Raw genomic sequence first — 22,075 nt, 5'->3', positions numbered from 1 at the left:
CTCGAGACAGGGTTTCTCTGTGGCTTTGGAGCCTGTCCTGGAACTAGCTCTTGTAGACCAGGCTGGTCTTGAACAACTCACAGAGATCCACCTGCCTCTGCCTCCCGAGTGCTGGGATTAAAGGCATTCGCCACCATCGCCTGGCTGGACAGGCCCACTTTAAAGAGATACACTTGTGTGTGTGTGTGTGTGTGTGTGTAAGTATGCTATATGTCTTAGTTACTTTTCTACTGCTGTGAGAAGACACCATGACCAAAGCAGCTTCAAAGGAAGGCAGTTAATTTGGGGTCTGCTTACAGCTCAGAAAGCTAGTTCATGGCAGCAAGCAGGCTGGCGTGGCACTGGGGCAAAAGCTGAGAGCTTACATCTGGTCTGCAAGATGATGGAAGGATAGAGAGAGGCCTAGTTAGTATAGGCTTTTGAAACCCCAAAGCCCACTAGCAGTGACACACGTTCTCCAACAAGGCCACACCTCCTAACCTTCCTAAACAGTCCACCAACTGGGAACCAAGTATTCAAAGTCTGAGCCTATGGGAGTTATTCTAATCAAACCACCACATCCCACTCCCTGGCACCCACAGGCTTGGAGCTAAATCATAATCCAAAAAGGCTCTCAATCCAACTCCAAAAGTCCCCATAATCCTTCACAGTCTCTGTTTCAAAGTCCAAAGCCTCTTCTGAGACTCAAAGCAATCAGTTAACTGCAACTCCGGGTCAATTGGAAAAGTAAATTCCATTCGGCCAACACACGCTGGCACAGGGAGGAACTCCTGGGACCACACCCAGCAGGGCACACCCCTGTACGGCTTCTGTTGCTGAACAAGCTCTTCTGTCCTCAGCAGGACAGTTGTGGCTCCAACAAGACTGTGCCCCATCCAGACTACAGTCGTGCACTCTCCTGGGCATCACCTCCAGCTGCAGGGGATGTGTACAGGAAACGGAAGGTTCACTGAAGCTACACAGCTTTTGGGAGGTGGCTCAATGGGTGGTATCTTGAGCATATATGAGACCTCAAAGTTCACTTCCAAAGTGACACCCTTCCTCCAATAAGACACACCTACTCCAAAACGCCACACCTCCGAATAGTGCCACTCCCTTTAAGGTCATTTTCTTCCAAACCAGAGACAGCCCTTCCTCTGCTTCCCAAGTGCTGGGGTCACAGGAGTGTGCCACACACCTGCATGTTTTTTTCTTTTTCCTTTTGTTTTTGAGACACAGTCTCACATAGCTGAGGCTGGTCTTCACCCTGCTGGGGTCACAGGAGTGTGCCACCGTACCCCTTTCCCCAACCATCGTTTCCTCTCTTCCCTTCTCTTCCCCCGCCCCCATTCCTTTCCTACGTGAGATCAGATCGTAGGGCAGCTTCTGGGGAGCCTTGGACAAGATTATAGGTCGATAAGATAAAACATAGGCCTAGTCGTGCAGAAATTCTTCTTTTAAGATTTAATCTGGGGTTGGAGAGATTTCTCGGTATCTAAGAACACTAGCTGCTCTTGCAGAGGACCCAGAGAATGAATCCCAGTTCTCATATGGTGGCTCACAGAATCCAACCCCTCATCTGACCGCTGTGGCAACCAGGCACACACGGTGCACATGCATGCATGCAGGCAAAACACTCGTAACATAGATAAATCTTTTGTAATAAAGTACCCTTATACTGTAAAACAATTGTAAGCTTTGAGACCTATGCTTATGTTTGGCTGCCCCCTGCTGGAATCTTTTGGAAGAAAACTCCTGTTAGTGCATTCAGATAAAAATAACCCTGGGTGGACAGTTAGGTGAAACTCACCATAAGCCTGTTTGTTACTGCCGAGATGGGAGACCTGCTCAAGTTTTTCCACTTGACCTTTTCAGATTCCCTAAGCTCCTGTCAGGCCCGGGTTTCCACAGGAGCAACCTGATGGCACCAGGCAACATCCTCTCTGAGAACTCTTGCAGCCTGGCATTCTGGGACACCAGGCCTTCCTGCTTCTGCTGTTCACGTGGGCGAGGGTGGGGAAGGGTTCATTAAGTCTTTGAAGAATCACACTCCTCCCTGGGTGGTGGTGACATAACCCTTTAATCCCAGCACAAGGCCGCCTGGCCTACAGAGCAAGTTCCAGGACATCCAGGCTTACACAGAAAAACCCTGTCTTGAAGCCCACACCCCCCCCCAAAAAAAAAAAGAAAGCAAAAGAAAAAAAAAATCACACTTCTCAGAAAACTCGGATAAGCGGTTCTGGAACCTTCCAGTCTCCAGTGAGAATCCCTGGCAGACCTACTCTGCCTGGGAAATTGGTCACTCAGCAGGTCCACAAGACAGGGGAAAAGACTTTCGACCAATGGTTCTCAACCTATGGGCCTCGACCCCTTTGGCGATTGAATGACTTTGGGGGGGGGGGCAGGTACTTACATTACAATTCATAACAGTAGCAAAATTACAGTTGTGAAGTAGCAACGAAAATAATGTTATGGTTGGGGTCCCCACGACAGGAGGAACTGGATTAGGAAGGGTGAGAACCACCAGTCTGGACAAGAACCAAGACAGAAGGATCACAGCAAGTTCCAGGTTACCCTGGGCTGCACAGAGTTTGAGGTGTACAGTCTGAACACACAAAACGAGTTTCCTCCAGCCGAGCTCCTGCCTGGGTGGCCTACTAGAGACTCTGGAGGAGTCTGGGAACACCTTGGAAGACAAGGCCCAGGCCAAACAGAAAGGGATTATGGCCAAAACACAGAAGTGTCTTTCAGAGAATTTCACCAAAACAATTTCAAGCCACTTTCTTCTAAGCACCTGGGGACCACACGCTAGCACAGTCTCCCTGTGCTGCTGAAGATCCCTCCCCACTCCACAGAGGGAATAGAGCAAAAATAAACCAGATCTCTGCTGTCTGCAATCTAGCTCCTGGGGGTGAGTGTCCGGAGCTGCGACACTGTTGACAGAGAGCTGTGCTCATGTACAAGTTACCTGTCACAAGCAAGGAAGGACAGGGACACCTGCGGAGTCACATGGCCAGATATTCGTTTTCTCTTTTACTTTATGTGGTAGTTTGAATGTAATTGGTCCCCAAAAGCTCATAGGAAGTAACACTATTAGGAAGTGCATCCTTGTTGGAGGAAGTGTGTTACTGTAGAGGTGGGTTTTGAGGTCTCATATGCTCAAGCCTTGTCCGGTGTCTCAGTTCACTTCCTGTTGCTTGCAGGATCAAGATATAACTCCTCCATTCAGCTCCTTCTCTAGCACCATGTCTGCCTGTATGCCACCATGTCCTGCCATAGTAATGGACTAAAGCTCTGAAACTGTAAGCCACTCAATTAAATGCTTCCCATGATTTGCCATGGTCATCCTGTCTCTTGACAGCAATAGAAACCCTAACTAAGATACTTTATTTCATATGAAAATGTGTAACAGCCAGGTGGTGGCTGTGCATACCTTTAATCCCAGCACTCACGAGGCAGCAGTAGGCATATTTCTGTGAGTTCAAGGCCAGACTGGTCTAAAGACGTGTAAGAAAAAAATTTAAGATATATTTTAAATTAAAAAGAAATTCTGTGTATGAGTGTGTGTTTGTGGGTGGGCACTTGTGCATGTGGCACCTGCGGGGGCCAGAAGAGGGCATTGGATCCCATGGGACTAAAGTTACAGGGTGTTTGAGCTGCCCTCATGGGTGCTGGGAACCGAGCTCTGGTCCTCTGGGGAGCAGCTGTTCACCTCTGAGTCATCTCTCCAGCCCCAGATTTATTTTATTTTTAATTTATGTATCTGTGTATGGGCATGTAGTCATGGGTACAGGGGTCCTCAGAGGGCAGAGGCATTAGAGGTAGAGGTGGTCGTGAGCCATCTGATATGGGTGCTGGGAATGGAGTTTGAGTTTTTGCAAAAGCAGCAATTGCTCTTAACTGCTGAACCATCTCTCCGTCCAAATACAACCAAATATATTCTTTTCTAATAGTATATCCTGATGGGTTTTTTGTTTGTTTGTTTGGTTGGTTGGTTGATTGGTTTTTCGAGACAGGGTTTCTATGTAGCTTTTAAGCCTGTCCTGGAACTAGCTCTTGTAGCCCAGGTTGGCCTCGAACTCACAGAGATCTGCCCACCTCTGCCTCCTGAGTGCCGGGATTAAAGGCACGCGCCACCACCTTGATGTTTTTTTATTGTTTGTTTTTTTTTGATAAACTCTCCTATATCAGAGTGGAAGATGACCTCAGACTCCTGACCCCGCCGGCTGTCCCTTAGCACCACAGCTGTGCACACATTTCCACACCTGATTTATTTTGTGCTAAGGATCTAACTCTGGATCTGCTTGGCAGGTATTCAAATGCTGAGCCACACCCTAGCTTTCCTGCTAGAGGGTTAGCACGCGTGTGAGTGTTTTGCTTGCCTGTGGGTCAGCACCATTTGCAATTGCTGTTAGAGGAGACCAAAACAAAGTGCTGGGTCCCTTGAAACTGGGGTCATGGACAGTTATGGAGTCATGTGGGTGCTGGGAACAGAATTTAAGACCTCTGCAAGAGCAGCAAGTTCTCTTAACCACTTGCCATCTCTCCAACCCCCATGACAGAGTTGCTTGTTAGTAGCCCTGCCTGTCCTGGAACTCGCTTTGTAGATCAGGCTGGCCTCAGACTCATGGAGATCAAAGTGTTGGAATTAAACGTATGCACTTCTGCTGCCTTCCTGTTACCCTTTAATACAATTCCTTATGTTGTGGTGACTCCCAACCATAAAATTATTTTTATTGTTTCTTCATGACTGCAGTTTTGGTACTGTTATGAATCATAATGTAAATATCTGATATGCAGAATTCTTACTCACAACCTTCAAAGGGGTCACAACCCACAGGTTGAGAACCTCTGCTCTAAAGAAACCAGGGATGTGAAATACACAGTGGTATCTCTTTTTTCCCCCCATTTCGAGACAGGGTTTCTCTGTACAGCCCTGTCCTAAAATTCACTCAGTAGACCAGGGTGACCTTTAACTCAGATCCACCTGCCTCTGCCTCTTGAGTACTGGGATTAAAGGCCTGTGCCGCCACCACTGCCCAGCTAGGGTTGTCTCTTCAAAAAAAGAGATTTATAAACTGTTTTCAGCCCAGAAGGCCGAAATGTTAACAAGGTGACCTCTGCTCTATCTGTATGACTGACATCACACCAGATCCTCCCAGCCTGTAAGATGTCACATGCAGTCTATCCACAGAACACATCCTTACGGTGACATGTACCTGAAGAGTTTTATTATGCACACAGGATTGTGTCACATGAGAAAACTTTTTTCTAAATTGTACTGTACACAAACATGCCTGAAATAAACTGCCCTGGGTCAGACCCTGGAAGTTTGAATCCTGTTAAAGCAGACTTTCTTCTTGCCTCCCAGGGACAGTGTTTGCAGAGATCACACACACACACACACACACACACACACACACACACACACACAAAACAATCCATCGTGTCCCAGAAGTCCAGATCGCAGGAGCCTGAAACAGGGGGACATTGCATCATTGCATGCACAGTCAGGAAAAAGCAATGAATGCAGGCTGCTGCTTGGTTCCTTTTCTCCACTTACACAGTCCAGGATCCCGCCAGGGAATGGACCCACACACACACACACACACACACACACACACACACACACAGTGGGTTGGCCTTCCTACATCAAAGCAACCAAGATAACCCTCCAGAGGCATACCAGCAGACCTATCTTCTAGGTGACTATAGATTCTACCTAGTTGACATTTAGCATTAACCATCACAATGACATTTGTATATTTATTTATTGTGGTACAAAGGATGTGTTTTATCAAAACCGCAGAAAATAAGTGGGCTTTTGTCCATTTTTCTTATTTTTCTCACTCTATAGACCAAGCTAGACTTGAATTCACTGTGTAGCCAAGGATGGCCTTAAACTCCTTTGCCTTACTCCAACTGTGTGCCAGTGTTCGTAGCTTGTGTGATGTTGGGGCTCAAACCCACACCTTCTTGCATGCCAGGCAAACTCTCTACCAACTGAGCCCACATCCAGTCCACCCAGTATAGTCCTTAAAAGATGCCTTCTTTAGCGGAGCAGCATTTGTTAGGAATTTGCATAGACCGCACTAGCTCTGGTCTCTGTGGCCAGGCAGGTCTTGAACTTGAGATCTCCTGCTGTAACAGGGCCCCAGACCTCAACACAATTGATTCCATGATGGAAGAACCATGCAGGCCATAAAACTCAGCACATAGGGGCTGGAGAGATGGCTCAGAGGTTAAGAGCACTGGCTGCTCTTCCAGAGGTCCTGAGTTCAATTCCCAGCAACCACATGGTGGCTCACAACCATCTGTACTGAGATCTGGCGCCCTCTTCTGGCGTGCGGGCATACATTGAGGCAGAATGTTGTATACATAATAAATAATTAAAAAAAAAAAAATCTCAGCACATAGACAGCACCACCTGCCAAAGCAAAAACAAAGACCTAATCCATCAAAGTCCATACTTAGTTCTAGGAAAGTCTCTAAATGTATAAACCTTGCCTTTTGGCTTCTGTGGTTCTGTTTCTGGCTAACTGTTCTTGCTAAATGAAGTATGTCAACTCAGGACAAGGTTTTTGTGCTCAACTGCTCACCCTGAGAAAGGCTTGGCGCTACACTGGGATCCCAAATATCCAGTATGAGCCGGGTGGTGGTGACGCATGCTTTTAATCCCAGCACTCAGGAGGCAGAGGCCAGCCTGGTCTACAAGAGCTAGTTAGTTCTAGGTCAGGCTCCAAAGCTACAGAGAAACCCTGTCTCGAAAAACAAAAGCAAAAATTCAGTATAGTAGCCAGGTTGCTAATAAAGATTTTCTATTGGCTCAAATCAATGTCTGAGCAGTGTTCTCTGGTGGATACCCTACAACGCTGCCTCAGCCTCCCTAGTAGCTGAGACTAGAAGCCTATCCCACCAGGCTTGGCTTCGCTAGCTCCATTTTGGAAAATAACCAGCCACATAATCACCTTTCATCTCTGAAATCACATGTGATGTCATTTGACTTAGTTCTGATCAGCCCTGTATGTTCCCCAAATTCGATGCGTTTGGATTCAGTCTTCTTCCTCAAACCTGCTACCTTTCCTGGTATCAAGAAGCACTTCTGGGGCCTGGAGAAACAGGTCAGCAGCTAAGAGCACTGGATGCTCTTCCAGAGGACGAGTTCGATTCCCAGCACCCACATGGGGGCTCACAACCATCTGTAACTCCAGTTTTAGAGTGTTCAACAGGTGAATAAATAATAAAATGAAACCTTTAAAGGAAAAAAAGCCATTTCAGATGGAGAGAGGTCAGTGGCGCTTGCTGATCATGTAAGGTCCTAGGTTTGAGCCCCACATCAAAAAGAAACAACAAAATCCCTCTCCTCCCTGTCCCTTTAGGGCACATGGGTAAAAGTGTTGAAGAGAATTAAAAACACCTCAAATTTTCAGTTATCTGCACTATTATTCCAGCAAGTGTACGATACTCTAGAGTCTGGATCCTTCTCTACTTATAGCAATATTTATTTATTCATTTGTTTGTTTTTGTTTTTCGAAACAGGGTTTCTGTGATTAGCCCTGGTTGTCCTGGAATCCACTGTGTAGACCAGGCTAGCCTTGAACTCAGAGATCCACCTGCCTCTGTCTCCTGCATGCTGGAATTAAAGGCGCGTGCCACCACTGCCTGGCTAGCAGTGTCTATTTAATAACTGTATTTATTCCCATACGTGGAAAGAACCCAGGCAGCCCACAGTGGAATGCCCCTGAGGGTTTCTGTTCCTCTGATAGCTTCTTGCCGTCCACAGAAACACCGCTGGTTTTCTGAGGTCTCCGGCTGTCAGGATAATCTTTTCCCCTTTCAGGTTTTCTGGCTGCCTCTCTCTGCTCCATCCTCCCACGGCACAAAATCAGCCACTTTCAAGATCACTGTGCAGTTGCTGTCCTCTATATGATACATAGAATAAAGAATTTATATAAAGTGCATAATTTATATAGTTAGACAAGATATGTGCACATATATGTGAGATATGCATATATGGATATATGTGTATATGTGTGTATAATAATTTGCGAGGCTGAAGCAATAGTGTCCCAAGCCAGAGCTACATAGAAAGACTTTAAAAAACAAATGGGGGGAGGTGTGAGAAGAGGAGGAAGAAGAAACTGCAGCCAGTATGTAAAATAAATGGAAAAAAATGTTATTTAAATTTTAAAAAATCAACAAGGGGCGGAGATATGGCTCAGAGGTTCAAAGCACTGGCTGTTTTTCATCTATAGTGAGATCTGGCGCCCTCACTTGGTGTGCAAGCAGAACACTGTACACACAGTAAATAAATACTATAAAAAATCGACAAAACCATGCTCCATTTTCTGACACAGTCCATCCAGGACTTGCTATAGGGAACTTTCATTTCTTTGTTTCCTTGGTTGCTGTAGTATCTTCTCCAAGCACTCTGGAGACGGCTACCTTTTCTAAAAGTAGGACCAGACAGTCTCTCCCCTGGAGGGCTTAGTTATTGAAGAAATGTAGGAGGCCCTTAGAACACACTGAATATGGAAGTCACCTGACATGGACCCCAAGGATTTTGTAATCAGCCAGGCTCCTGTAGGCTACATGGTTGATCAAGCCATTTCATCTCTTTCAGGAAAAACACTGAAAGCTCATTCCAGATTACAAAAGCTTTTGTTAATAGCAACGTGGGGTCAGAGCTATGTTTTGTTAATGTGTTTCCATTACTAAGGCTTCTGCCGTGGAACCCGCTTTTCCCAGGTGGGTGGGCACGTCTGACCCTGGTCTTCATTCTGCTGTTGGCCAGTTCCCCAAGAGACTTCAGAGTGCCGTGCGGGTTATAGCAGCGTTGTAACACTGCTGGATGGACTGTTTCAATAACCGCTTCAAACAAACAATGTTTCTTTGAAAGCACATATATAAATGTATTTGCAAATGGGGTCAGTCCCTCGTGTGAAAAGGGTCTGCAGCTGCTAAATAGAAAAATCTTCAAGTGAATCAGAAGTGACTCTAGAGGTTGGAAAATGGTGGCAGGGTTTCTCGATCTCGTATCAAACCCCGCCAGGGCTACATCTGAGCACCTTCCAGCCCCCAGATCGATTTTTGTTTCTGCCACCGTTCACCTTTTGAATCATTTCCATTTAGCAAAAGCAGTCCGCTCAGGAGAACAAGGGCAATGTGACTTCTGTCCCCGAAACCCCCTGTGTGCAGCGATGGAAAACAACGTTTTAGTTTTTAGCTAGTGCCCAGCATGGATGAAGAGATTCTGCCTTTCCATAGCAGCCCTGGGCTTTCTCGTGTGGCCATCAATCCCAGTTCGTTCAGATCCAAGTGCTTCTCAACACGGAGACTCCTTTCTAGCAAAGGGTCTGTTTAGTGTTTTTTCGTTTGTTTGTTTGTTTTTGGATGAGCAGACGGAATGTATCCTTGCCTTGGCACTAGTTCCTGGGCAAAAAGCTAGGTCTTCACTGACAACCCCAACCACCTTTGTTCAACCTACGGGTTCCTGCAGTGTCTTCAAACGTCCAGCAGATGGCGGCGCAGCTGAATTTTCTCGAGGTTTTGTGCCTGCCAAGCTGGCAGAAGGCCGGGGAGCTGCAGGAAAAACCAACAAAACAGGAAGGAGACTTTAAAAAAGTAATTCTAATGTTCTACATATATTGCCTTTTGTTGCTGTTGTGTCAGAGTCTCTTTTTATTAGAATTGGTGGAATTAAAGTTGAAGTCTTTTTTTTTTATTTTATTTTATTGAGAATAAGAAAAAAAAAAAGTATCCGCCTCCTCCCAGCCTCCCATTTCCCTCTCCCTCCCCCCTAAAGTTGAAGTCTTTAAAAAAGTTGACTACAACTCAAATATATGTGTAGGACCCAGCCATGATGAGCCCCTCTCGGTATTTTTTGGGGGGTCGAGACAGGGTCTCTCTGTAGCTTTGGTTCCTGTCCTGGAACTAGCTCTTGTAGACCAGGCTGGCCTCGAACTCAGAGAGATGCGCCTGCCTCTGCCTCCCAAGTGCTGAGATTGAAGGCGAGCGCCACCACCAGGCTCCCTCTCAGTAGTTTACCATGAGGCAATACTGGTTCCAAGAAACATCACAAACTGAGACCAGCCAGGCACCACCCAGGAACAGACCACCCAAAGAAATTCCTAACATTTCAACTTTTGTAGATAGGATCACCTGCCAGCACACACCCATGGCTTTCAACAGGACACCCCAAGACAAACGTCAGCCAATCAGGGGTCCTGAACCTTAGAAATCCCTCCCCCCAACCTTTGCTATTATAAAACACCCCCCCTCCCCACTGAGCCCAGGGATCTCAGAGCATCCAATAGGATGGACACTCAGAGTCAGCCTTCGAACTTGAATAAGAGTAAAGCTTCTTTGTTTTCACTTACAGGAATCCCAGTTAGTTTTGAGGGGACACTGATCTCGGCATAACAATATGCAGGCTAGTTTTGGTTTGTTTTTGTTTTTAGAAATATTTGCTCTTTGTTCATTATGTTTTGCACTTTTTAAAAAAGGATCTATTCAAAACAATGCCCAGCAAAATCCCAGAAAAATTCTTCAAAGACCTCCAAAAAACGGTACTCAACTTCATTTGGAAAAGCAAAAAAACCCAGAATAGCCAAAACAATCCTGTGTAATCAAAGAACTTCTGGAGGCATCATAATCACTGACTTCAAACTTTACTACAGAGCTACAGTACAGAAAACAGCCTGGTATTGGCATAAGAACAGACAGGAAGACCAATGGAACTGAATAGAAGACCCGGATATCAATCCACACATCTTCAAACACCTGACCTTTGATAAAGAAGCAAAAAAAAAATCACATGGAAAAAAGAAAGCATATTTAACAAGTGGTGCTGGCATAACTGGATATCAACATGTAGAAAAATGAAAATAGACCCATATCTATCACTATGCACAAAACTCAAATTCAAATGGATCAAAGACCTCAACATAAAGCCAGCCACACCGAACCTTATAGAAGAGAAAGTGGGATGTACACCTCAACGCATTGGCACAGGAGACCACTTCCTAAATAGAAGCACAGACACTAGCCAGGCAGTGGTGGCGCATGCCTTTAATCCCAGCACTTGGGAGGCAGAGGCAGGCGGATCTCTGTGAGTTCGAGACCAGCCTGGTCTACAAGAGCTAGTGTCAGGACAGGCTCCAAAACCACAGAGAAACCCTGTCTCGAAAAAACAACAAACAAACAAAAAGAACCATAGACACTGAGAGAAACAATTAATAAATGGGACCTCCTTAAACTGAAAAAGCTTCTGTAAAGCAAAGGTCACGGTCAACAAGACAAAATGACAGCCTACAGAATGGGAAAAGATCTTCACTAACCCCACATCAGACAGAGGGCTGATCTCCAAAATATACAAAGAACTCAAGAAATTGGACATCAAAAGAACAAATGATCCAATAAAAAAAATGGAGTGCAGACCTAAACGGAGAACTCTCAACAGAGGAATCTAAAATGGCTAAAAGACACTTAAGGAAATGTTCAACATCCTTACTTATCAGAGAAATGAAAATCAAAACAACTCTGAGATTCCATCTTACACCTGTAAGAATGGTCAAGATCAAAAACACTGAAGACAACTTATGCTGGAGAGGTTGTGGGGAAAAGGGAACACTCCTGCATTGCTGGTGGGAATGCAAGCTGGTACAACCCCTTGGGATGTCAGAAAATTAGGAAACAACCTTCCTCAAGACCCAGTAATAGCACTTTTGGGTATATATCCAAAGGATGCTCAACCGTGCCACAAGGACATGTGCTCAACTGTGTTCATAGCAGCATTGTTTGTCATAGCCAGAACCTGGAAACAACCTAAATGCTCCTCAACCAAAGAAGGATAAGAAAAATGTGGTATATTTAGACAATGGAGTACACAGCAAAAAAATAAAAAAAACAACGACAGCTTGAATTTTGCAGGAAAATGGATGGAACTAGAAAACATTCTTTTGAATGAGGTAACCCAGACACAGAAAGACAATTATCACATGTTTTCACTCATAGGTGGTTTTTAAACATAAAGCCAGCCTACAAACCACAATCCCAGAGAAGTTAGACAACAATATGGACACTAAGAGAGACTTACATAGATCTAATCTACATGGAAAGTAGAAAGTAGAAAAAGACAAGATCTCCTGAGTAAACTGGGAGCATGGGGACCTTAGGGGAAGATTGAAGAGGGAAGGAAAGAGTCAAGGAGGGGAGCAGAGAAAAATGTAGAGCTCAATAAATATCAATAAAATAATAATAATAAAAAAGAATCTAGCCAGGAGTGGTGATTCATGCCTTTAATCCCAGCACTCAGGAGGCAGAGGCAGGTGGATCTCTGTGAGTTTGAGGCCAGCCTAGACTACAGAGTGAATTCCAGGGCAGGTTCCAAAGCTACACAAAGAAACCCTGTCTCAAAAAAGCATTTTTAAAAAATTATTTATTTATTATTTTTATTTATGTGTTCGTAACTCTATGAGTTTATGTGTACCACTTGCATACAGTGCTTACAGAGGCCAGAAGGCATCTGAAATCTCAGAACTGGAGTTATAGGCAGTTGTGAACCACGTGAATGTCAGAGCGGGAATCAAACTTGGTCCTCTGCAAGATCAGTAAGGACTCTATTCTGCTGAGTTTTCGTTTCAGTCCTAAGTTTCTCTCTTTTTGAAAAGTACCAACAGGCAAGTTTTAAATCTGTCTGTCTGTCTTATTTGGGTGGGAGTACTGTGGAGGGCAAAGTACCATCGGTACTAGCAATATCAGTAATCTCTTTCCAAGTGTATTCGAGGAATCAGTCTCTATCAGCAGGCTTGAGCTGTTAAGTACTTCTATCCCCTGAACCATTTGGCCTGGCCATGTTTTCTCAAATAGCAACCGTCACGAGAGCACAATGGGGCTGGAGATACAGGTCAGTGGTAGAATCCTGGGCTATGGTGCACAAGGCTCAGGGCTCAGGAGCTGCAAAACCCACAAAGAAGTAAACAAAATGTAAGGGAGATAATGGTGGATAGATACAATGAATACATGTATAAATGTATGAAACGTTAAAAGAATAAAATCTAACATTTTTAAAAGGCAGGATGCTTCGGAACTAAAGAAAACCGGATAGCGACTCCCAAGGCGTGGCGGCGGCGGGCACACCCGCTGCGACGGAAATGGCCTGGTGGACACCGGGCAGTGCCCGCAGCGTCCGGACAGCGCCGCCTGCTGGTCATATCGGTAAAGAGCACCGCGCTGGGCGGTGGCCTGCAGGGCGTAGACCCTGCGCTTTGCAGAGAGCCCATTCTTTGCTAAGCAAGACTGTAAAAAGCTGGGGACATAGCCAGAGAGGTCCTTCTGCCGGGAAGAGAAAACTGATGCCTGCTATAGTTTGGGAAAGCAATGTCCCTGAGGGTTTTAGCGGCTTTAATGCTTCCAACAGTTAAAAAGGATGGGTTTGATTTTTATGATAACATTGCCATTTTAGACAACTCTAGTGGAGAATGGAAAAACGGGACCTGATAGGGGTCTGCTTTAATTTTATTTTACCTTGTACTAATGGGACTTACTAACTATTAAAAGAGGTTATAAGGCATACTTGAAATATGAAGAGGGATGGCATTCTAAACGTGGAAGTGCTAATCACTTCCGCCTGTCATTTTTATTCTAGGGACGGTACGGTGAGATCTCTGGAGTCCCGCCTCCTCTCCCCACTTCCGTTTTCTCCTCACTCATTTGACAGGAGCCTCTGCACGCATCTCCTTAGAACACGTCATCACCATCCACTGGAAGAGTGGATTGTGGTACCACCTTTTCCCCCTATGGCTGAAGCCGGCAGAAAGATGACGGGCTGCTATCTGCTCTTTAGCCGGCCTGGTTGTCGGGAACCCTGCGGGATGAAGCCAAATGAGCGCCTCCTTCTGTTGGCGTCATTGTGCAGGTGCCTTTTCAAGCACAGCTTTCGCCTGGTCCAACGATTAAGTCTTCCTTAGAGCCTTCCCTACGAGTTTTGAGTTTTAAGAATCTTACACAATTTCGTTTTAGTTCCAGTAAGAGAATGCAGACCCACAGATGGACACTTCCATTGGACACTAGAACCTGCAATCGTGCAGTTGGCCAGGGCTGTCAGCAATATACCAGGGATGGGGAGGCCCTTGAGGGCGTACTTCCCAGCTGAACTCTGACCACGAATGCAGCCTGGAGGAGCGGCAGCAGTAGCTGTGTACCCACCCGGTCCACCGTGTTCCAGTGAAAAGTAGCAAACGGTTTAGGTCACAAAGTCACCGCTGGTTAACCCAGTGGACCACAAAACAGAACCAATAGACAAAGGTGTGGGAAAGGGAGGGATTCTAGGGCCCGAGGGAAATCGAGGAGCCGAGGAGAACCTAAACAGGATGCACTGTGTAACATAGAAAACTGCTTTTGTTTGTTTGAGACAGGGTTTCATCGAGTAACTGGCTGGCCTGGAACTTGGTAGTAGAGCAGGCTGGGGTTGAATTCAGAGATTAATCCATCTGCCTCCGCCTCCGGAGTGCTAGGATCAAAGGCAAGCGCCACCACTCCCGCTGTATGAAATAACTAAAGAACAAATTCAGTAAAAGGAAAAAAAAAACTCCCCTAAAACCGGGGAAATAAAAGGAATGATGATGGAGGGTTCCTGTGCGTGATGAAGAGTGTTTCCCATCTATAAACATTCGTTATATAGGCTCTCATTCACGACAGCAGTGCCAGAAAAACCCAGATTAGGAATTCAGCAGCAAGACAAAGTTGGGTTAGTAGGTCCCCTACGTGAGTGCCTTCCTTGGCTGCCGCCCTCCCGATCCTGATCCAACCAGACGAACACCAGGAGTCCTTTGTTTGGAGGACGAAAGCGGATATTTAGTAACTTTTAGTGAATAAGGCGGATAAACTTTTGTTTCTCTGCAGACAGGAAGAAGGGAATGCCTCCCTGTAACTCTATTGAAAGCGTCCTTCAGGGAGAAGATACGAGAACAGAGCAGCTAAAAACTAGAAGACCACGCAGGCACACTTCCCCTGATATGACCCTGGACTACTGAACCAAAGGTCACTAAACTAAGGCAGGACGCGGCTTGAGCCTCCCTGGGGGAGTCCCCAGAGGAAGTCGGCTCACACAAAGCCAAGCCCTTCTTCACTGAAGGGGGGAGGGGAGCCACTTTTTCTTTGTTGTTGAAGGTCTCTTCCAGGACACCCTGGTCTACAGAGTGAACTCAAGGACAACCAGGGCTATACAGAGAAACCCTGTCTGTCTCGGGAAAAAAAAAAAAAAAAAGGAAAAAGAAAGAAAAAGAAGAGTTCTCTCTTCTCTGTCTCTCTTCCTCCTCCCTTCCCCCTCTCTCTCACCTCCTCCTCCTCCACCACCACCAGCTGCTTCCAAGAAGGAAGGCAAAAAAAAATTCCTCACTGATACCGCTCTGAGCCTGGAATCTTCGGAGCCCTGAACTCTGACAAGCAAGGTCTAACCATATTAAGAACTCTAACCTGCTGTGAGTTCTGCTTTTCTCCTTCAGGAGTGCAAAACCCAAGGCCTTGTGCTCACTACAGCAATTTTAATCCTCCACCCTTGGCGATTTTAATTTCAATTTCCAGACAAATTTTTCTGTGTCCTTCTCCTTAAAATGAAGTAAAATACAAAGCTCACCTTTAGAAGAGGCAATTCAGCCCTGAACGGAACTCGAAGCCTCAGCAGGAGAGAAAGACTCCAGCCAACACACGCATTCCTTTCTCCATGTGCAAAACGAGTGTGTTGAGGAGTGCAGGAGCCTAAGTGAACCTCAGAGAAAAAGTCTGTTACACAAGGAAGGGCTCTGGCAGATGCAGAATGGGTGGGGACCCCGTACCACACAATTATTATTTTTTTGGAAACAGGGTCTCTTTAAATTTTTTTTGAATTTTGTTTATTGTTATTGTTTGTGTATGATGTGTCAGAGTAAAAAAGAAAAAAAAAAGTTAAACCTCCAAAATCCCAGTTAGGGCTAGTCAGGTCATTTAGCCAAAGACCACCTCTTGGCTCCACCTTAGCTGTGATAAAAAGACAGGAATCATAATTTAGTGAGAATTCATGTCCCTAGTGCAGCAGCTTGCAGGGCTGGGCCACCACAGCCATGTATTCTGAATTATTCTTGAAAAGCTGCCAGGCAGTGTTGGTGCACACCTTTAATCTCAATATTTGGGAGGCAGAGGCAGGTGGATGGATCTCTGTGAAGTTGAGGGCTGAGTGAGTTCCAGGGCAGCTAGGAACCCTGTCACAAAAACAAATAAATAAAATAAAAAATAAAAAAATGCCCAGTGAACCATCTTCACAATCCTGGAGGAACTGGCAGCCCCTTTTGGGGCTCTTAGTCTCCTTAATAAGATAACTTCAGAATGGACTCAAATGTAAGCTCGGGAACAGTTTTATTAGCAGTTACAACCAAAGCAAGGCCAGGCAGACAAGCTGTAAATCTCCTGCCCAGAGGAGAATGGAAAAGGAAAACACACACACACACACACACACACACACACACACACACACACAAAATCCATTTGAGTTTATCTGACACGGAGGTCAGAAACAATAGCAGCGAGGCAGACGCTTAGAGCAAGAGAGAGGAGAAAAACTACCTTTCCTAAGTTCAGAGAAGCAGGTAGGCTTTGAAAGGAAACCTGGCAGCTCAGGACCCCAAGACCAAGTTCTCAGCACAAAGGAGATTGCCCCAGAGGGACAGAGGGCAGGGGTGAGGATGGACGGGAGATAGAGGGTGCGGGAGATGGAAGGGAGAAGGGGCACGGGGAAGGGGTATTTGTCCTGGGGGGGGGGGCAAAGACTGCCTCTGGATGAGAGGAAACGGGTGTGGCTTACAGGAAGATGACCCTTATAAAAGGTGGGAGGGGAAGACCTGCCTTGGGATGAGGTGTTTAATTTTAATTGGGCGTGTTAATTAAGTGAGCCGAAGTGGGCTTCTGATTGCTGGATTTCAATACTTTGATAGCTGGACCTTGGTAGTCAGCCTCTGGAGGAGGGATTGGCCAAATAAGGGAATAGACCATGTGGCTAGCTTCAGGAAGGTGATCAATGCAGCGGGAACTGGGGGAAAGGGCAGGCCTGCCAGAGCCACTGCTCCTGTGGGATAGTGAGCGTCTCTTCTGGTTTATGAAACTGGCCGGGTGTAGCCCTGCAACTACCCTGCTGAGGTAGGAATTCTGGGAAGGAAAGGCACATTATCTCATTAAGGTGTATTTATTCCATCTTCTCTTTAGAATGGCGTCTGGTGACCTGCTTCCTAGAGGTGGTCCTGGAGCCAGGTCATTGGCCCACCCAACAAAAAAGTCAGGTCTCCAGTCAGGCCAGAGCTTTCAGCCTCTTTGGTCCTTTCTTATTGCTGCGTCACTGCCTCAAAATGGAGGATCTTTGTAGCCCCACATCCTTGATCCAGACTTAAATTCAAAATTGTCTTTAATCCCAGCACTTGGGAGGCAGAGGCAGGTGGATCTCTGAGTTCGAGGCCAGCCTGGTCTACAAGAGCTAGTTCCAGGACAGGCTCCAAAGCTACAGAGAAACTCTATCTTGGAAAAAAAAAAAAAAAAAGCAAACAAAATAATTTAAACTGGGCATGACGGGGCACACCTGTACCCAGCACTCTGGGGGCCAAGGCAGGAGGACCTCAAGCCAACCTGGCTGCAAAGTGAAACTCTGTCAACAAAAGAAAAGAATGGAGAATGCTTGGTGGGTAGGACCGAGCTCAGTCTCCAATGCTTCAAATAAATAACACACAAAACCAAAAGACAAGACAAAAAGAAAAATGTAGCACTGCCCCTTTAAAAGAAAAGCATTCCACATTGATTCTCTCTGAGCTAAGCCTGGAATTAAGGCGAACCGGCTGGCTCAGGCCTCAGAGTCATCCAGCCCATGCTCTCTGCCCATCTGCTGCCTGACTGGTTTTCAGGCCGAAATTCACAAGTGGCTTCCAACAGCTGAAGTGATCTTTTTTTATCGAATTGGAATTTCAGTTTGGGGCTGGGATGAGTTGAGTCGCTTGCACACACCCTAAAAACAGGTTCTGTAGATTAGAGAAAGAGCTCTCTGAGTGGAGAGGGCTAAGCAGCCAGTTCTGAAACCACACAGGTTTGTTTCCTGAACATTACCCACAAATCAGGCTCTTTGCGTGAATAGCCCAGCTAAAATAGTTCTTCCTGGATTTCATCAGCCAGCTAAATATCCGCTTGTGTTGTGCTCAAAACAATGGAATATCTTCGTACTGCGGGAGAGCTGAGGGCGGGGACTGAGCAGCTGCTCAGCAGCTGTCTCAGCCTCAGGCAGCCCCTGCGACCTGCTGGTTAGCCCGCAGAGACCCTCCAAAGGCTCCCTTTCACAGGTGAGGTCCAGCTAGAACAAACGGGCAGATGTCATGGGTTTATATTTACCTTTGTAGTCAAAGGAAAATTTAAACATATTGAGCATGAATGTTCATAATTCTGCCTGTGTTGGCTGAAGTCAGTTACCTCTACAGTGGGTCTCTAACAGAGTTTTCAACTGTGGGGGTCAAAATTCTCAAAATATATTACCTCATATTTAAAAATCAAAATGATAATTTTGTGGACAAAAATCTCTGTTTTAAACTTTTTCTTTCTTTTTTTTTTTTTTTTTTTTTTTTTTTTTTTTTTTTTTTTTTTTTTGGTTTTTTAAGACAGGGTTTCTCTGTAGCTTCGGAGCCTGTCCTAGAACTAGCTGTTGTAGACCAGGCTGGTCTTGAACTCACAGAGATCCATCCACCTGCCTCTGCCTCCCGAGTTTTGGGATTAAAGGCGTGTGCGTATAGATAGGTACAGATAGATATAGATATATCCAGACTGTGCTTTATATTTTCCACATATACAGCAAGGCATTAGACATGCAGCAGGCACCCCAAGAAGTTATGTTTTGTAAAAACACATTAGTCAGGTGTAATGGCACACACATGTATTCCCAGCATTCAAGAGACAGAAGTAGGAGGATCAGGAATTCAAAGACAGCCTCAGCTACTTGAGACTACGTCAAAAGAAACAGAGCAACTCACAAAAGCATTAAAGGGACCGTGAATGCTCTACCCGGAGTTTAGACCACACGTCTGCACAGCCTAGCAGCACACACATCACTACACCCAAACTGTGCTAAGTACTTTCTGTTCCTGTGTCCTCTCTTCCAGAAATGCAGGCCACACCTCAGAGGGCAGCTGTGAGGGCTGAATGAGGTGGGGCTTGGAAAAGGCCACACGTTCCTGTTACCCTTATTTTATATGAGACAAACATCACCCCAGCCACAGCTAATCCACGTCACCTCCTTCCTTTAGTTTAGTTTAGTTTAGTTTCTGTCTTTTGCTGTTGTTCTTGCTGCGTGCTGTGTGGCGTTTTGCTTTGTTTTGTGTTAGACAAGGCTGGCTTCTTCAGTCTCCCGAGGGCTTGGATTACAGGTGCACATCACCAGTCACCTTTCCAGGGCGGCCAGGCCACTGGTCACACCCATAGCTCCGTTTGAAAGGAAAGGCCGTCTCAAGAGAAGTGCAAGCACAATTCAGTACCCAGGCTTGCTGGTCTATGTGTGCTACTTCACGTCAGCGTCTCAGCACCACCCTTGGGAGTCCGTTACTAACGTCTCAGACACAGGAACAAATGACTGGGCAGTGGTGGGTTAACCATCGGGAGGCAGGGGTATAACAAATGCACTGGGAACACGGGCCTTCCGTTCCTGTCTGTTGCTAGTAACACTCCAATCAGCCATAAAGCCTGTTCCAACCTGCCCTGGGAACACAAACCCAGTTAGGTGTCGACTTACGCCATGAAGTCATTTCACGAGGTTGAGTAAAACCAAGCGAGGGTGGCCACTGACATACACCCTGTGCGGCAGCCAGAAGGAATGAGATACAAACAGCCCATGAAAGGAACTCCAACGGAGCAGACGGAAAAACAACAAGTCAAACAGAAAGTTCGGCGTGGAACCATTTCTGTTTCTAAGGGTCACACAAAACAGTGAGGACACGGCACGAATGCACGGACATCCTTGACTACTGAAGCCTGGACAGGCTTGAGTTTATTAACGTAATGGGTGTGCAGAAGAAAAGTAACAAAGGATGGGGGTGGGGGAGCAGACACTGCCAGAAAATAAAAGATCAAAATACATAAATTCTAATAAACTTTTTTAAAAAAGAAAATAAAAGATCACCCACGTGCAATAAAGGAAATGGTGTGAACACACCAGGCTAACAGCCTCGGCCTCATCCGTATCCACGGAGACCGAGAGACCAGAAGACAGACGTCCGGTTAACACCTTATTATGAATTCAGTGGTTTTGAATATTTAGTGTTTCCTATCTCAACCAGAGGAGTTCTGACATTCTGGGCTCTTGGCTGCATTTCTTTGTGTTGCTGGACTTAACTACTGAGTGGAGAGAATAGAAAAGCGGGCCACCGAATGCCGTGACGACAGGGACAGGAGAGTTCCACTCTGCTGCTTACTCTTCCCTCCTAGCTCTTCCTCCCCACAGAAAATTCTCTTACCTTTAGGACACCTGTATGCCCCACACTACGCTGTACTTTGCTCATTACTAAATTCCCACACCAGAGATGGCCGCATTAAATTAATAAAGCACCGGAATTTGGTATATTAACTTAACAGATAGGCCTTGCTTATTTGAAATGTTAGATTGTGCAAATGTATATTTTTAAGCATCAATTATCTAATTCATTTTTAATTTAAGAAGCACACTCATCAGGATTTTAAAAAATAGAACTCTCTTCCCCCCCCCCCCCATGAAACCCAGTTTTGATACAAGAGATAAATCACCCTGATGAGAGAGGCCATTTAAAGTACAAATCAAGCTGGGCGATGGTGGCGCACGCCTTTAATCCCAGCACTCGGGAGGCAGAGGCAGGCGGATCTCTGTGAGTTCGAGACCAGCCTGGTCTACAGAGCTAGTGCCAGGACCGGCTCCAAAGCCACAGAGAAACCCTGTCTCGAAAACCCAAAAAAAAAAAAAAAATCAAAACTACAATTAAATATGTTTGCATCTTACAATGTGTTTACTCTTGACTAATAAAATTTCAGATGGCTCTAAAGTTTCAGCAGCTGAATGGTAAGCTCGTGTTACAGTACTTCAAAGAGAGAAATGCTAATGTCTCTGGGATACCTCAGACAAAGAAGAGCCGGGCAGCGTGCACACATCGCCACGTCCAAGCCACTCACGATGTAACCGAATCCTGCGTCAGCCTCACCTCGGAAACAGACCCAGGCTCTCTTCTGCCTTTGCTGGACGCACACGAATTTAAAAAGCCAAGAGATCTGTAGATTTCTGGTGAGGTAAATGGGAATCCGGTTAGACGTGTCTTACACGTTGAGTTGAAGAAAGAACTAATCGGAAAGACCCACTTTCAAGCACACGAAACACACATCCCACCTGACTCCTCCACCTCGTTAAATGGACTGTCAGTTAGGAGCTGGGCACCACTGTTCACTGTCTTCTCCTCTAACTAGATCTGACAGATTGTTCTTTCTGGCATGACCCCGCCGTCATGCCCTTGGGATCAGAACCCCTCATCCTAGTCAACAGATGACAGAAATATCCCCATGGGCTTCCAATCTGTTCCCTGCTCTCTTTGGCTCTTTTTGTAAATGCTCCTGGCAGTCCGAGTTTCCTTATCCTCAATATTGTGAAACCGAGCGCCTGAACAGACAGGCTATGGGACTATTGTTTCGTGATACTTTATGTTGTTCATAGTTAACACTGTGACTTTTGTTTTTTTTCTGCAAGCCTCCGAGGGAGTAGGTGGGCACACTCTCCCCCCTTCTCTTCCTTCTGTCTTTCCTTTCTTTGTTTCAGCAGGGTCTCCTGTACCTCAGGTTCATTTTCAGCACTGCGGCTGAGGACGACCTTGAACTGTGAGTGTGTGCACCACAGCCAGTTTTATTCAGGCGAGGATCTAACCTAGGGATTGTACATGATAGACAAGCACTAACCTAGTCTCAAACCTGCGAGATGGCTCAGTGGGTAAGGTCACTGCCTAAAGATGCGAGTTCCATGCCCAGACCCCGCATGACAGAAGGAAAGACTACTGTCCCGCACACTGACTACACACACACACACACACTG

At 45.9% G+C, this 22,075-nt stretch overlaps 1 long non-coding RNA gene across 1 annotated transcript in view; it reads right to left on the bottom strand.

The window, feature by feature from the left end:
* Position 1: 1 nt before the first annotated feature.
* Positions 2–22,075, bottom strand: part of LOC126493756 (uncharacterized) — a 46,322-nt gene continuing 24,248 nt past the window's right edge. The window contains exons 3-4 of the long non-coding RNA XR_007589881.1: positions 21,116–21,277; positions 2–9,561 (exon numbers count right to left, since the gene is read on the bottom strand). This is a non-coding gene — a long non-coding RNA (uncharacterized lncRNA). The remainder of the gene's footprint in view (positions 9,562–21,115; positions 21,278–22,075) is intronic.

Source organism: Alexandromys fortis, unplaced genomic scaffold (assembly GCF_014885135.2).
Source record: "Alexandromys fortis isolate MF-2015 unplaced genomic scaffold, M_Fortis_MF-2015_v1.1 scaffold_363, whole genome shotgun sequence".
NCBI lineage: Eukaryota > Metazoa > Chordata > Mammalia > Rodentia > Cricetidae > Alexandromys > Alexandromys fortis.
The sequence above is the reverse complement of the archived record's forward strand: the minus strand, read 5'-3'. Positions and strand labels throughout refer to the sequence as shown.